Source organism: Alexandromys fortis, unplaced genomic scaffold (assembly GCF_014885135.2).
Source record: "Alexandromys fortis isolate MF-2015 unplaced genomic scaffold, M_Fortis_MF-2015_v1.1 scaffold_213, whole genome shotgun sequence".
Lineage (NCBI taxonomy): Eukaryota > Metazoa > Chordata > Mammalia > Rodentia > Cricetidae > Alexandromys > Alexandromys fortis.
In genome coordinates, this window is record NW_026068093.1 from 1,176,179 (window position 1) to 1,192,502 (window position 16,324).

Below are 16,324 nucleotides of genomic sequence, written 5' to 3' on the forward strand. Positions count from 1 at the left end.
CTTCCATAGCAGACCAGCAGATTTTATGTGATCAGTACCACAGGCTCTGAAGCTTATAAATAAAAAAGAGTTTATTTGGGTCTTTGGTCAATGTCTTGGAAGTCGAAGACTGAAGGGCTGGTTGTGAGGCCCTCTTGTGATGGTACAAGAAGCAGGAAAGAAAGAGGCAGAGAAAGATGACAAAGATGGAGAGAAACAGAGACAGGGAGACAGAGAGGGGGCAGAGGGATGAGGGAGTAAGGAGAGAGGAAGAGAAATGTCTTCAGCCTTTTAAGAACTGCATTATCTGTTTGCCGCACTAAACACACACTCAAGAGCGTACACATGCATACATGCATGAATGTGTATAAGTGCCACAGCACTTATGTGGAGTTCAGAGGACAACTTGCTGAATTTGATCCTCTTCTATTAGGTGGGTCAGGGAACTGAACTCTGGTCCTTTGTCTTGGCAGCAAGCACCGTTAACCACTGAGCTACCTCTGATGGTTTTCATCTAGACTTTTGCTCATGTTTTTTTGCATATGAACCCCCCCCCCCAGTGCTGGGGACTGAACCCACAGTGAAACTAAATCCCTGACCCTCATTTTACTTGCTGTTTGTAATTGCCAAAAATCCAAGTATGAGGATGGAACCCATGACTTAACCATCTCCTCTTAGGTCCCGCCTCTCAACACGGTTGCACCAGACATCAAGTTTCTAGCACATGTGTTGGGGAACACATTCACACCCCAGCAGGACCTAACTATTCACAGATCCAAACTTGAGTAAAAGTCTGAGCTCTGTAGCAATAAGGTATGTGAAAGACCACATTGCTGTGGAATAATCCTCTTGTACACTGTAAAAATTTGTCACTCACGTTGGTTTAATAAATGCTGATTGACCAGTAGCTAGGCAGGAAGTATAGTCTGGGCGACTAAACTAAAGGTAATGAAAGGAGAAGGGCAGAATCAGGAGTTGTTAACCAGACACAGAGGGAGCAGGAGATAAATGTACCATACTAATAAAGGTACTGTCACATAGCAGAGCATAAATAAGGGATATGGTTTAGCTTAAAATGTAAGAGCATGCAGAAAGACATGGTGCTGGAGAAGGAGCTGAGAGTTCTACATCTTGAGAAAATGTAAGAGCTAGTTAGTAATAAGTCTGAGCTACTGGCTGAGCATTTGTAATTTATATTAAGCCTCTAAGTGGTTATTTGAGAGTGGTTGCAGGACATGAAAACTCCGTCTATAGCACATGTTTCTATTCTCTTTCTGAGTCAGGTCAAATGTGGTTCAGTCTTTAGCTGGCTTATCTTTGAATGTTTGAAAATTCGCCTTTTTTATTCCAAAGAAGGAGTTTTGAATTCAAGACTGGGGCAAGGCAGAAGATTTAATTAGGGAATTTAATGGCAGGATTATTCCTGTAGTAATATAACTATCGGGATGATGGCCAAAAACTTAGAGTAAAATAAAGGAGTTTCTGGACGTGACCTTTAACCACTGAAAGCAGACTCTGACAGGGCGTGGTCAAGTAGGGCAGAGAGGGGAGAGAATGCAGGGGAGGTATGTGGAGAATAACCAGTACAGAGACTCACAGGAGTTCTGAGGGGGCCTTGGGCTGCAGTCAACACTGGGGTCTTCACATCTCTGTCTAGGGGCCTCAGTTGCCCTAGGGATGAGTCCATCTATCTTGTGAACACAGAGCCAGCTGGCACTATTGCCAACACTGCTAGCCTGACCATGTGGGGACTGGAAAGGGGACACTGCTTTCCAACCTGTGACAAGGTGAATGATGGTAGGCTCCCCGTCTTCCTCTCTAAGACACCACTGAGGGTGAAGTTGGCCTGCAATAGGGATCTAGGTCAGTACCAACTGTTTCTCGAGTGGTCTCTGGGACTGGGTCCCTGTGGCTTGTTCCAGGGTCAGGCAGACTGGACAATGTCGGGCATTGGTGTTCCATGGCCATAGGAGCCAAACTCAGTCGATGAGTGCTAAGACAAGTGGTTGATGCCTCGAGATATGTGAGTGCCTGGAGAGTGGGTATCTGGAGAGTGGGTGGGTGTCTAGGGAGTGTCTCTCCGGGGAATGGGTGAGTTTTCCGGGAATGTGTGAACGTCTTGAGAATGGGTGAGTTTCCAGAGAGTGGGTGAGTGTCTGGAGAGTTCTGGGAGAACGGATTAGTGACCAGTAGTACCAAGTTAGGAATGATACATCTGAAGGATATTTAAGATGTAAGATGCATTTACAGAGCGCATGGCAGGGCTGGAAGCTAGAGGGACCAAAGGAAGCAAAGGAGCCCCCTTTACCTATTCACAATAAGTCGCTATCAAGAACTCAGCAGGATCCAAAGGTGGAACATCTGATACCCTAAAGACCTTGCCCTAGGTCCCGCCCCCCTTTCTCTCTCTCTCTCTCTCTCTCTCTCTCTCTCTCTCTCTCTCTCTCTCTCTCTCTCTTTCTGAGACAGGATTTCTCTGTGTAGCTTTGGTGCCTGTCCTGGAACTAGCTCTTGTGGAACAGGCTGGCCTTGAACTCACAGAGATCTGCCTGCCTCTGCCTCCTGAGTGCTGGGATTAAAGGTGTGCACCACCACTGCCTGGCTTAGGTCCTGCCTCTTAAAACTTCCGCCATCTCTTTGTGTTGTTATCCAGGGACCAAGCTTCCAGCATATGACCCCTTGGGGACCAACCACAGACAGCATCATCTTGTGAAAAGCATCCACACAGACTGACTAGTGAGGAGGGAAGTGGGAAAAATCAGAAGGGGCAGCTGGATAAATTGGATACTTAAACTATCTATATAGTGCTCATTAGGTATCAGGTTGATCTTTATGTGTTTACTAAACTTCTTGTTTATTAGGAGATTGAATCCTAGTAGCTTTGTTATTTATTTTTTTAGTGCTGAACCTTATACCTGGTAGGCAGGCAATCTACCTCTGAGACAAAATGTCCAACCAATCCTGGTAGCTAGCTTTACTTCCGTATTATAGATGAAGAAACTGAGGCACATCGCAGTTGAGTAACCTGCCCACGATCAGTCATACAGCTAGGCTTTGGAGAACCTGGATGCAAACCCAGTTGGTTATTCATTAATCACACTTCTATGTCATTTGCTTTTGGGAGTTGGACAAAGAGGTATCAAATGTCTGTGAATTGAAGCCACCTGAAAAACCAAACCTTTTCATCGAACTTCAACAGGCACGCCCCAAGGGTCACCCCACACCTGCTGAAAGTCACACCGTGGTACCCGACGGCTCAGATTAGGCTTTCTCCCAAGACAGAGAAGGCATCAACGGTTGTCAGAGCTCAGCAGACAGATTTGTCTTTCGTGCTGTCTTTTGTCTCTTGCCATGTCCTGCCTGATGCTTCTTGGGGTGGCTGGACAGCCATCAAGGGCAAATCTCGTGTGTTCCGACGTTTAATTTACTGGCCATCTGTTGAAAAGGGTAAGAGGAAGGACTACTCCCTCGAGGTATGCCCCAGATCTTAAGGTATCTGAATAAGCAAAAAGTTCCATTTATTTATTTATTTATTTATTTATTTATTTATTTATTTATTTCAAAGCAGGGTTTCTCTGAGTAGCACCGGCTGTCCTGGAACTCTGTAGACCAGGCTGACTGCAAACTCAGAGATCTGCCAGCCTCTGCCTCTTGAGCACTGGGATTAAAGGTGTGTGCCGCCATGCCTGGCCCTCAAAAAGTTCTTAATAGGATTAAGTGTGGCCTGTCTCTGTCTCTTTAAGAGGGTCAGTTCCACAGAGTGCGTGTTTAGGGACTAGAGGGTGCCGAGCAGGGACAGGAGGAGAGGGGTCTACCTGAGGATGGTAGGAGATCGGCACATCTGGCAACAGCGTCAAGAGTGCCCCCCAGAGTTGCATTACTATCTCACAACCATTTCTATCACCCCCCGAAGAGGAGAAAGCCATCATTACCCCTAGTGTACAACCGCACTGCTAGCTTTGTGTCATAGGCTGGACCTTTCAGCACTGTGGGATTGTGCCCAAATAAAGGCGTGGCCAAGGAGTAACTACGAGGACTCACCCATTTACTTTATGAAAGGTGTCCAAAAGCCAGGAAGTCTTATTCTTCAATGGCTCTAACACAAGATTATGAAAGCCCTTCTAACTTTGGTATGTTTTTCCTTGTTACAAATGTATGTTTTTGACCTTTGTAGAATGTATTTTGGTTTAAAGTGAAAAATGTAGTTTAAAGAAGGTAGTTACTTAAACATCATTTCCTGAGTTTTTCTCCTATGTATTTAGGCTGTCATTTTCTCAGGCTGCATCATCATGTTTACCTTAAGAAACTAGACCCTGATTGTTGCTTTGCCTCTTACTCCTGACCACACTGTTTGACTCATTATAGCTTTAAAATATGTTTCACCTTCCAAGCTAATCTTTTTGTCCCTAGGATTTTTACTCTCTTTCTAGAAGAACTCTAGAAAAAGTTTTCCAAGTTTCTAAAGTATTGTCTACGACTTTATCAACTTTATACATTAATAAGAATATATTAAGTTTTCCCTTTTAGAAACAAAGCACTATTGAAATGTCACTGTATATATTGTGAACATTTTTTTGGGGTGCCTGTGTGTGTGCTCATGTCTTGTAAGTGCATGTATATGGATATGCCTGTGGGGACCAGGGGAGCATGTCAGGCATGCTCCTGTCCCACTCTTTGCCTTGTTCATTCAATACAGACTCTCTTACTGAATTGGAGCCAGGCTTGTGGTCAGCCAGCCGCAGAAATCCTCCTTTCTCTATCCTTAAAAGCTCTAAGGTATCAGGTGTACACAACTGTGCCTTTTTAAAAAATATGGGTACTGGGATTTAAGCTCATGTACTTATGCTGGCAAAGCAAGCGTGTTTACCCTCTGAGCCATCTCACTACCTCAACACCCTGCACATTTTATTATTTTTTTTGTTTTTTTCTCTTCTTTCTTTCTTCCTTCCTTCCTTCCTTCCTTCCTTCCTTCCTTCCTTCCTTCCCTCTTTTTTCCTTTCTTCCTTTTTTCTTTCTTTCTTTCTTTCTTTCTTTCTTTCTTTTTTTTTTTTTGAGACAGAGTCCTATTATAAGGCTCCGGCTGTCCTAGAACTCACTCTGTAGACCAGGTTGGCCCCTGAACTCAGAGATCTGTCTACTTTTGCCTCCTGAGTGCTAGGATTAAAGGCGTGTGACACCACACCTGGTGTTGCACTGAGGAAGGGGTTTTGCTTTTGTTTCCACAGGAGAAGAAAAACTATGGATACCATTGAAATTGGTAAAGATTAGATTTGAACAAGGGAGACCTGTTGATTAGAAGAGGTGATAGTTAATCAAACAGCGTGACCATTCAATCTAAACTAACTTATAAAACTAACAAATGCTCTTCATTTGTTCAGATATAACTTGCCAAAAGGGAACCTTCCCAAAGTTACGGCTGGGGAAGGGTTTTGTTTTTGCTTTTTCAGGAAAATAAACACAACCATATTGAAGAATTTAAAGACTTTTGGACAAATAAACATACAGAGAAGAAAGGAGAAATACCTGGGAGAAAAACCACCAAGAAAAGGAATAATCTGACCTAAGGCAATCTTTGAAGACTCCAAAAAGATCCCACAATGACAATTCCACCTGAACTATGGTAACACCACTAAGCTGAAAAAAAAAAAAAAAAAAAACAGCACCTGAAGATTGACTTTGGGCTACACACTGCTCAGGACCATTTTTAGGTGGCTAGCTGAGATGATCCAGCCTCACAGACTACTCTAGTTAGGACCTGAGACAAACCCTACACTTTCTCATTATGTAGAGACTGGACAACTAATGATACAACTACCTCTCCCAGGACTTGACAATTAACCCAAAAATTTTTTTCCAGGATCCCCCAGACACCAGGAAGTAAATTTAAGAACATGACGCCCACATTCTCAAGAATGGTTGGTTACAAGTTTGTTCTTGGTAATGATCAGGAAAAAAACTAAACAAAGGAGATTAGATTCAGGATTCTTGTTTTGAAAAGAAAAATGGGGGCTATAGATATGATAGAATAAAAGGGTAGATTATTAAATTTCCTTTTAAAAAGCAACTAATGTTTTAAATATTTTATATTGATATGGATTTTTGTATATTGATACAAATTTATGGTTATTTTTGTTAGAACATACTGTACATACATTTCTTTTTTTCCCAGTTAAACCTATTCCCTCAGCATTTGGCATGCTCAGCATTTCAGCATTTAAATTTTTTAAATTAATTAAAAAAAATACCAATCCAAAGTCCCACTCCCTCCCCTCCTTCCATTTCCTCCAAACACCCTCCTACCCCATTCCCCTCCAATCCTAAGAGAGGGCAAGGCACCCTGTCCTGTGGAAGGTCCAAGGCCCTCCCCACTACACCCAGGCTGAGCAAGGTATACATCCAAAGAGAATAGGATCCCCAAGTCAGTACATGCAGCAGAGACAAATCCCAGTGCCACTGCCAGTGGCCCCTCAGTCTGCCCCAACCATACTACTGTCACCCACATTCAGAGGGACTAGTTTGGTCCTATGCTTGTCCTTTCCAGCCCCGCTGGAGTTGGTGAGCTTCCATTAGCTCAGGCAAACTGCTTCAGTGGATGAACCCTTCATGGTCTTGACCTCTTTGCTTATATTCTCATTCCTTCCACTCTTCAGCTGGACCTTGGGAGCTCAGTCCAGTGCTCCAATGTGGGACTCTGCCTCTGTTTCCATCTGTTGCTGGACTAAGGATCTATGGTGATATTTAAGATAATCATCAATCTGAATACAGGGCAATGCCAGTGTGGGCACCCTCTCCACTATTGCCTAGGGTCTTAGCTGGGACCATCCCTGTGGACTCCTGGGAACCTCTCCAGAGACAGGCTTCCTGCCAACCCCACAAATGGCTCCCCAATCAAGATATCTCTCTCTCCGCTCTCATATCTGCCTCCCTCCATAATGACCATCCCAGTCCCCCAAGCTTTCCTCAGCCCTCATTCTCACGTCCTCCTTCCTCTCCCTTTACCCCTGCCACTCCCATGCGCCCAATCCTGTCAGGCTACCCTGTCTGTCTCCAACCCCAGGTGGGGGTCCATATATGTTTTTTCTTTGGTTTCACCTTATTACTTAGCTTCTCTAGGATCATGAACTATTTCTAATCTTGTTCAAGGTATTGTACCCATACATTTCATTTAACAATGTAATGCAAATTTCTATCCCTTGAAAGTTATTATTACCAACTATTCATAATAATAAAAAATGGAAATCAGTAATTAATCACTTATTAAAATCAAACTTGTAGTCATATTAGGTATGTTTTCAAGGTCAAACAGAGATATAGTTTAGATAAACAGGTTGTCTTCAAACACTTCAGAGATATACAGAATATGGTATTTAATATATTTTAATAGGTTATTTTTTAATGACAATGAGACATGTCTGCTTCTGGCAGCACCAATATACTTCAGAGAAGATGATGGGCATCAAAGAAACTCCACATAGAGTTTGCCTTCTTTGAGACAAAAGTAAGCCACTGGGCCAGAAAGTGCCCTTGCCTTGATTGCTGACAGTATAGACAAGCAGGGCATAAAAGAGAGTGACTGCCAAACCCCTTGCCAAGACAAGGTTGGACAGTCCTTCAAAAATCCTGCTTCACAGAAAAGTCTGTTAAATATTCTAGGCTTATAGGCTGAAGATGGATGCCCCAACTTTACAGAGGAACCTTGGGTGACTATTCAGGCAGCCACATGTTTCTGTCATTTCTCTCATTTTTTGGAAGTTGTTTGCTCACACTTCCTATTTACTCAGTTAATATTATTTTCTTCTCAAGCCTCTGAGGGAGTTGAAGAATAGATAGTTAAAGTTATAGTCTTCCTTGTTTACCAGACTCAGAAAAGAAATTCACAAAAGAAATATAAAGGGCATAAAGTTGAGAGACATAAAAGATGGTTTTGATAATGCAAGTTGGAATAGAATGGAATTAGGAAAAACCTTTTGGACTCACTAAAATTGGATAGATAATGAAGTATTTTCTCTGAATTTGTTAAATGCAAATGGACTAGACATTGCTGATGTAATTATTGCCTATATATGGTGTATAGTTATTGTATTTATTGTATATAGTTTTTCTTATATTAGTTATAGTCTTCTTTTTATTTTAGACAAAAAAGTGGAAATGTGGTGCTATTTTGTTTGTGCTGTAACAAATAAAGCCTACCTGGAGATCAGAGTGCAGAGCTAGCCACACTACTCAGTCTTAGAGGCCAGGCAGTGGTGACACACACCTTTCTTTAATCCCAGCACTTGGGGTCAGAGGCGGATGGATCTCTGTGAGTTCAAGGTCACCCTGGGCTACCTGAGATTAAATTAGTCTAAAAGAGAAACAGAGCTCACACAAAGGTGATCCCAGCATTTGGGGTCATGTGCCTTTAGTCCCATCAGTAGGGAGTTGGAGACAGGAGTGATATGGCTGTGCAGAGAGCAGAATATAAGGCAGGAGGAGACAGGAGCTCAAGGCATTCAGTCTGAGGATTCCTAGAGACAGGATCACCCATTCGATCTGAGAATTCGGTAGAGGTAAGGACTAGTGGTTGGGGTGCTCTGCTTTTCTGATCTTTCAACATTTACCCCTATATCTGACTCAGGGTTTTTATTATTAAGACCAATGAGAATTTCCCCTACAGTTTGGCTTATTCTTGGTTTCTTAGCAATCTCAAAACTTTAAATAATTCGGATTTTGAAAATTGTATTTTCTTATTTGTGGTTATTAAAATTATGTTTTATGATTGATTGTTGCTAACACAAATAATGCTACTGATGTTTGAATAGTAATTTCTATTTTGAAGTCATCATAAATATCCTTATTGAATTAGTATTTTTAAATCTTTGGAATTTTTTTTTTGGTAAGCAGTCAAATCATTAGCAAATAAGTATAGGTCTGTTTACCAGTTCTTGAAGCTGGGTATAATAAAATGGCTGTTTAGAAAAAAAATCAAAGTAGTCATGTGCAAAGAAACATTTGTAGAAATAAAATAAGGGTCTACAAGATGGCTCAGCGGGTAGAGGCACTTGCCGCTAAGCCTGACCACCTAAATTCAGTGATTATCTCCCTGGAAGAAGGCGAGAACTGACTGTCTCAAATTGTCCTATAACCTTCATGTGCTCATGTGCCACCTACACACGAATAATTAAGTAAGTAAGTAAATAAATAATTTTTTGTTTGTTTTTTGAGACAAGGTTTCTCTTTGTAGCCCTGGCTGTCTTGTAACTTGCTCTGTAGACCAGGCTAGTCTTGAATTCAGGAATCCTCCTACCTCTGCCTCCTGAGTGCGGGGATTAAAGGCCTATGCCATAACCACTTGGCTATAAAAAACAACTTAAAAGATGAAAAGAATCCTTGCCAGCACTGGGGAGGCAGAAGTGGGGAGTGGAGATGGAGACAGGTGGACCCATTAACCAGCCTACCCCACTTGGCAAGTTCCAGGTCAGTGAGAGACCTCGCCTCAACAGAAAGGCGTATGGTGTCTGAGCGATGACTTCCAAAGTTGTTCTCTGGCTTCCCCATGCATGAGCACACATGTACACCTACACACACACTCACTCACAGACAGATTCTTCAATGACAGTAACCCATCATTAAATATATCTAAAAACAGTCCCATTAACAATAGCAATATCAAAAATAAAACCACAGGGCTAGTGAGATGGCTCAGCAGTTAAGAACACTGATTGCTGTTCCAGGTTCAAGTCCTAGAACGCACATGGTGGCTCACAACTGTCTATAACTCCAGTCACAGGGTATCTGATGCCCTCTTCTGGCCCCTGAAGACAACAAGCGCACACACGGTGCCCATACATACATGCAGGCAAAACATTTATACACAGAAAATAAAAATGAAAAAATAAAAAATGTAAAAAGCTTTTGAAAGATGAAACCCCAAGGAGTTGTAAAGGAGCCCTTGGCTCAGTGCAGAGCCAAGCTTATAAAGATGTTAACGCTCCCGGAGTCTTGCACCCACTTAACAAAATCTTGATATCTTGATGACTCCTGAAAAAAGAAAAGCCAAGTAATCATCATTTCTTTTTGGAATGAGAAATACATGCCAATTAAAAAATGTTAAAGTATATATGACCTTGGAGATACAAAAAAACCAAAAAATAAAAAAAAAACAACACATTATCAGACTGATTTACAATGTTTGCTGGTAAAGAAATAGATTTAAAAAAAATAGATCAGGAGGCTTAGAGATGAATCAGGTTTGCAGAGTTAGGTCCCTGGGATCTGAATCATCTGGATTAGAGGAGAGACCTAAAATAATAGACCATTGTTTAGGTCGAGAGCAAAGGCACACATGCTAAGAAGGTGTTCTTTGTGCTGCGAAGCCAGGCTGACTGCCTGTGGGTGTCTCCTCTGCCACATTTGGTCCTCCCTGCCCACTGGCCACTGTCACCTGTTACAGGACCTGGTGGTCAAGATATGAGAGACTCCTCTTTAGGACTCTGACAGCCACTTCAGGGGAGAGACTGAGCCCCTGGAAGCTACTCTTGGGGTGTCTTGGGTGCTCAGGACTGTGTTCTTTGCGAGTGGGCTTCCACTATTTCTTAGCAGGGTTGCTTTTGGAGATCTGGCTAGTCCAGTTCACCTGACATGTCCAAACCCATCCTACATCCAGTGCCGAGAGAGAAGTGAAGTGGTATCTGCTCATGGCTTCCTGAATCCCAAAGTTTGGGCCCAAGAGGGGTGGTTAGAATTCAGCCTCAACTTGAAGCTGAAAGTTTGGGGACAGCATTGCCTCCTCACATTGGGAAGTTTCTTTGTAGTAGGAGGAATCAATCAGAGGCCCGAATATCAGAACCTGGCCTCTAGTTGTTCATCCAAGTGTATCTGGCCTTGGCCACCTCTTAGAACTTGTCCAGTGCTCAGAAGGTGCCCTCTCTGTGTAGCTAGCCAAGGGGAATATTTTGTTAGGAAAGCTACGTGGGCTTGGACAGAATCATTTAAGATGGAGTTTTCTCTTTCCTGCAAACAAGAGCATGGGTGGTGGGGAAGATGTCGCCTAGTACTGTTTTTTTGAGTAGCTTACTGGCTGAAAATGATGGCCTCTGAGAAAGGTCTGTGAGTTTCTTGTCTTCATTGTTCTCCCATGGTGGAAAAACTGTTACCCACAATGTCAAGGTGTTACCCACAATGCCAAGAGGGACATCTGCAGTTTTATTCCTTCTGATCAGATGACTTTGGGGAATGTGACATTTGAATATTTGGTTGAAAATTCTCTGACAGTTTGAGGTGATAGAAAGCCCCAGCCTTCTGCCTCATGGTGATCTGAAGGCTTAGTTCTATGGATGGGTCTCCTTGCAGTAGGAGATTAAAATGGGACATTCTAGAATCTAGGACAACAGAAACACAAACAAACAAACAAAAAAGAAGCTTTATCCAAAGCAGAAATGTGCAGAAAGGACAAAGATACAGGTTATAGAGAGACATGTGACAGAAATCTTGAGGACGGACTTTTCTGGGCTGCTTCACCATGGTATCATAACCCTCCAGTCTCTGCCAGTGTCCTGGGGTACATCCAGTTGTTCCTAAACCAACCATCACTCTTCCCATTTCACAAATAAGGAATCTGAGACTTGACTCAAGAGCATGGCTATCGGGGGTCAAGATGGTATTCAAACCTCTCTGAACCACTGTACCTTGGAGCTGCACTGAGCAAACACCAAGAAAATGTTGGTTGGATGGAGGATGACGAGATGGAGGAACCGGTATTAGGGAGGGGACTGACTTTGCTGTGCAAGGATAGGAGGGAGGTCTCCTCAATGGAAATCCCTTAGTAATTGGGGAATCTGGCACCAAATGAATGTTACTTTTTAAACTAAATGTATAACATAGCAAAGAAGACAATTTCCCTTGAGCTGAATAAATCATTTAAAACAAACAAACAATGCTCCCATGTGTCTCAGACTGGCCTGAAACTTCTGGACCTCCTGCCTCTACCTTCAGAGTGTTGAAATCACAGATGTAGTCACTAGGTTCTGCTTTAATATGGTGCTGAGGATGGAACCCGGAATTTTTTTTGCAAGCACTCTGCTAGCAGAGCAGCACCTCTAGGATCGCTCCCCCTTCTTTAAACTCTTAAACTAATTTATTAGTTCTTTGAGAATTTTGTACAGTGTGTTTTGATTGCCATTACCCCTTACCGCCACCTTTTCCGTGGTTGAAGAGCTAACCCTTGTTTGTGGGAGACTAAGCCCTCCAACACAGCTACAGCCCTGGACCTTTCCTTCCCTTCTTCCTTCCTTTCTCTCCCGCTCTGTGACTCATTCATGACAGGGTCTTACTGTGCGGCTCAGGCTAACATTGAATTAGAGATCCTTCTGTTTGTATCTTGTGAGTTCTGGGATCGCAGATGTGCACCTTGTGTAGCTCACACACAGCCAGAGGCCACATGTGTGTGTGTGTGTGTAGGCCACAGGTCAACCTTGGGCATCCTTCCTTGCGATCAGTCCTCCTTATAAGTTTGGAAAAAGGGCCTCTCACTGGGATCTATAGCTCACCAATTAGACTATGGGGACCAGTCAGCAAGCTTCCTGTCTCTGCTTCCTCAGCACTGGGGTTACAAGTGTGTGTTACCGCACCTTGATTTTTTTTTCCTGTGGGTTCTGAGGAGCAAACTTCGATCCTCATGCTTGCGCTAAAGCCCTTTACTGACTGAGCTGTGTCCCAGCCCTGAAGGCTACTTTTGAAGGACCCCAAACCTGCTTGATTTCAGTTTTCATTTTTCAAAAACAGTGCTTTCCCCACAGCCTGATTCTCTGGCTTCTCTTCTCTTTCTGGGCACTAAAATAAAATTTAGCACAAAATGGGCAGGACATTGGTTACATCAAAGGTGATGAGAAGTGGTTAATGTGATACTTCATTTCATTTAAGAGTTAAATTTTTTATTTTAAAATGAAAATCGTCTGTAACCTACAGTGTAAGTGATGTTTTGAACAGTGTACTCATTGTAGAAGGGCTAAATCAAACTAGCAAATATACCTGTTGTCTTCCATACCTATTTTATGGTGTGACGCTCTGGGGTGTATTCTCCTAACATTTTCTAGTCTGTAATCTGTCATTTACGGCAGTCACTGGCGTGTCCGACAGGTCTCTGAAACTTAGTCTTCCTAGCTATTGATTTTTCTTTTGAGATGGGGTCTCACTGTAGCCCAGGCTGACCTGCAGCTCACCATGTAGCTGAAGCTGACCTTGAACCCCTGGTTCTCCTGCTTTAGCTTCCCCAGTGATGGCTTTATAGAAATGTTGTTTCTCTTGAAAAACCATCTTTTCAGTCTAAACCCGACCCAGGCCCTAGTAGCCACCACTTTCTACTTCTGTTTTCTTAGATCCATGTGTAAGTGAGCTCAGGGGCGATTTGCCGTCCAGTGACTGTCTTTTCCTTACCTGGCATAATGCCCTTCCAGGGTATGCACGATAAGATGAGCGACCTTCTTTTGAAGGTCTGCACGGCAGCTCACCACATCATTATGGTTTGTATGGGAAGTTGCTTCTCCCTGCAAAAGGCTCCCGTGATGAAGGCTCAATCCCTGATGGAGGTAGTGATCAGAGCTGGACCTGCCAGAAAGGGCTTTGCAGGGCCTTCGACAATAGATTGATCTCTTGATGGATTCTTACTATGCTGGAATTATTGAGAAGCAGCAAAAGGTAGAAGATGGCGAAAAGTAGGAACTGGGTCCAGAAAGACAGACCTGGTCTCTGGTCCCCTAAGTTCACCCATGCTCTTGCCCTCCCCCCCCCACTATTTCCGTTATGCATTTCTTAATGATCGACATTTATATTGGCTCCATATTTTGGCTGTTGTGAATAACGCTGCAGTAAACATGGGAAAGCAGATGTCTCCGACACACTGATTTCATTTCCTCTGGATAGATATGCAGACGTGGAATTGCTGGATCAGTGTATAATTTTTTGAGAAAATTCCAGGTTTCCCACAATGGCTGAACTGATTTACATCCCCACCCCAGTGTTTAAGGGCTCTCTTCCTCCACATGCTCACCAATCCTTTGCCTTTATGGTAATCGGCACTGTAGCAGCTATGAGGTAATCTTATTGTGGTTTTAATTTGCACCTTTTTTTTTTTTAACAGGTTCTCATGTATCCCAAGCTGGCCTCGAACTCATTGCGCAGCTGAGGATGACATTGAGCTTCTGATCCGCCTCCACCCCTCAAGTGTTGAAGCTGCAAGTGTTTGTCACCATGCCTGGCTGTAATATGACATTCTGGTAAAGACTTGAGGGGTAAATAGGACTGGAGATCTTAGAAGAGAGCTAGATATTAATAATGAAAGGAATAGATACAGTCGTGAGAAAATCAATGTCTAGTATGCAGATGTCAAAACATATGTAGTAATCATACAAATATAATTAAAGGGGCTTGAGAAATGAATACTTGCTACTCTTTCAGAGGGTTTGGATTTGGTTCTCAGCACCCTCATGGCAGTTTACAGCTGTAATTCAAATTCCAGGGCATCTGACACCTTTTTCCGGTTTCTGCAGGCACCAGACACAAACACACAGGCAAGATACACATGCATGTAAAATAAAAATTAATCAACGATTAAAAAACAAATGCAATTAAAGCATAGCTTTTCAGCCATTTTTCAAGTACTAAAGTAGTTTTAAAAAGTATAGTGCCCAATTTGGACAAAAATGTGGTGTTTTGTAGCAGTATTAAATTGGTGCAATGTGCATTTGATACGGGTCAGTTGCCATACATATGTTTATATTCTATGACTAACAAATCTCAGTCTATGCAAACAGTACAAATGAAGTTGGGCAGAATATACGGATAAAATTACCTCATCACTCAGAGCACTAAAACTGAATGCAATTGCCACATATAAGTCTATTTAACTACTGCACAATTTAAAAAAATGCTTATTTCTAAAGACAATAACATCAAACTTGTGAGCGATTATTATGTGGATGTCCATAAGTAATTTTTATGAAAAGGTGTGGAAGAACCTATGTGTCTAATAATATGAAGTGAAGCCACGCTACAGAGAAGACTCTGGAAGATGTTTAGACTACAGTCACTTGGAAAGGACGTTGTCCAACTTATTGAGGTGTCTACAGGCTGTGCCGTGTGCTCCAGGCTCCCAGCTTTAGTGAGTCCATGATGGGGTGGGCTTTGGTGATGCAACTGCCTTTGAGTTGTTTCTGCTCCTGTAAGTATTCCCTCACCCATACTCCTGTGGGTAACTTCAATAAAACTTATTTATTTATTTATTTATTTAACCAAGCTAGATTTTGGTCTGTCATGGGATCACTATCTGGGGTTAGTAGATGTGTGTTACATCTTCTTAGGAAAAGCTTCATCACACAACAGATGTACATGTTTTAAATTGATGCTTTAGAATTGCACCATGGAAGGATAAATAAATAAATTAAAAAGAATTATACTGTGGACATACAGGTGCAAATGTGTCAAAATTCTTTTTATTAATTTTAAAGTCTTTAAATATATCCTGCTGGGAGACACCCTTCTCCATTTACACACTAACTGTAAAACTATAGTATCATGGCAGTGTGGTACTGGCTTAAGGGTGGCCAGGCAGACCAGTGGGACGGAAAGGAGAGACAGAAGAAACATATAACCCCATGACCAAGTGATATCAACAAGGGTACAGATCATTGGAAAAGAAATGTATTTTCAATGTGCAGGGCTAGGTAACTAGATATCATGCAAAAGACTGAAGATGGACCCTCAGCCTCACAGCTCATTAAAAAAAGAAAAAGAGGCAGACAGAGCCAGCGGTGGCACAGGCGGGCAACGCAGGCCAGGCCGCAAGCTGCGGCCCGGACAAGAGGGGACTGGCACGGTGGCAGAGGACACAGGTGGCAGGGACCAGCACGCAACACCGAGAGCAGATCGCCCCACGACAATTAAATCAAAGAGGTAGGCCTTTGGTTGGCGAGGGCCCTGGCAAACGGGGAGCCGGGTCCTGTTCCGGAAAACCCTTCTGAGGGGTGAGAGGGTTCTTGGCCCCAGGCAGGAGCCAGGAAACAGAGCGAGGGCAATTAGTAAGAGAAACCTCTGGCCAGCAGAGAAACCCGATCCGATTTTAAAAGACCAATTAGATAGCATTGAAAGGAGGAGATGGGCAGGCGCCAAGGCAGAACATCACCCAATAATCTGAAAAACAACATGAAAACACCAGATCACAAAGATCTTATATCAGAAAGATTTGAACACCCTAACACAGAAGAAGTGGAAAAAATTGACTTTATGAAAGCAATAGAGTCCCTTAAAAAACATGTAAAAAACACCCTTATAGAAATGGATGAGAAGTATAACAAAAAGTTTGAAGAATTAA

General features: G+C 42.7%; 1 protein-coding gene across 8 annotated transcripts in view; it reads right to left on the reverse strand.

Moving 5' to 3' along the window:
- The window catches only part of Htr2b (5-hydroxytryptamine receptor 2B), a 748,006-nt gene that overhangs the window by 622,728 nt on the left and 108,954 nt on the right, over nt 1-16,324 (reverse strand). The gene's annotated exons all lie outside the window — the stretch shown is intronic.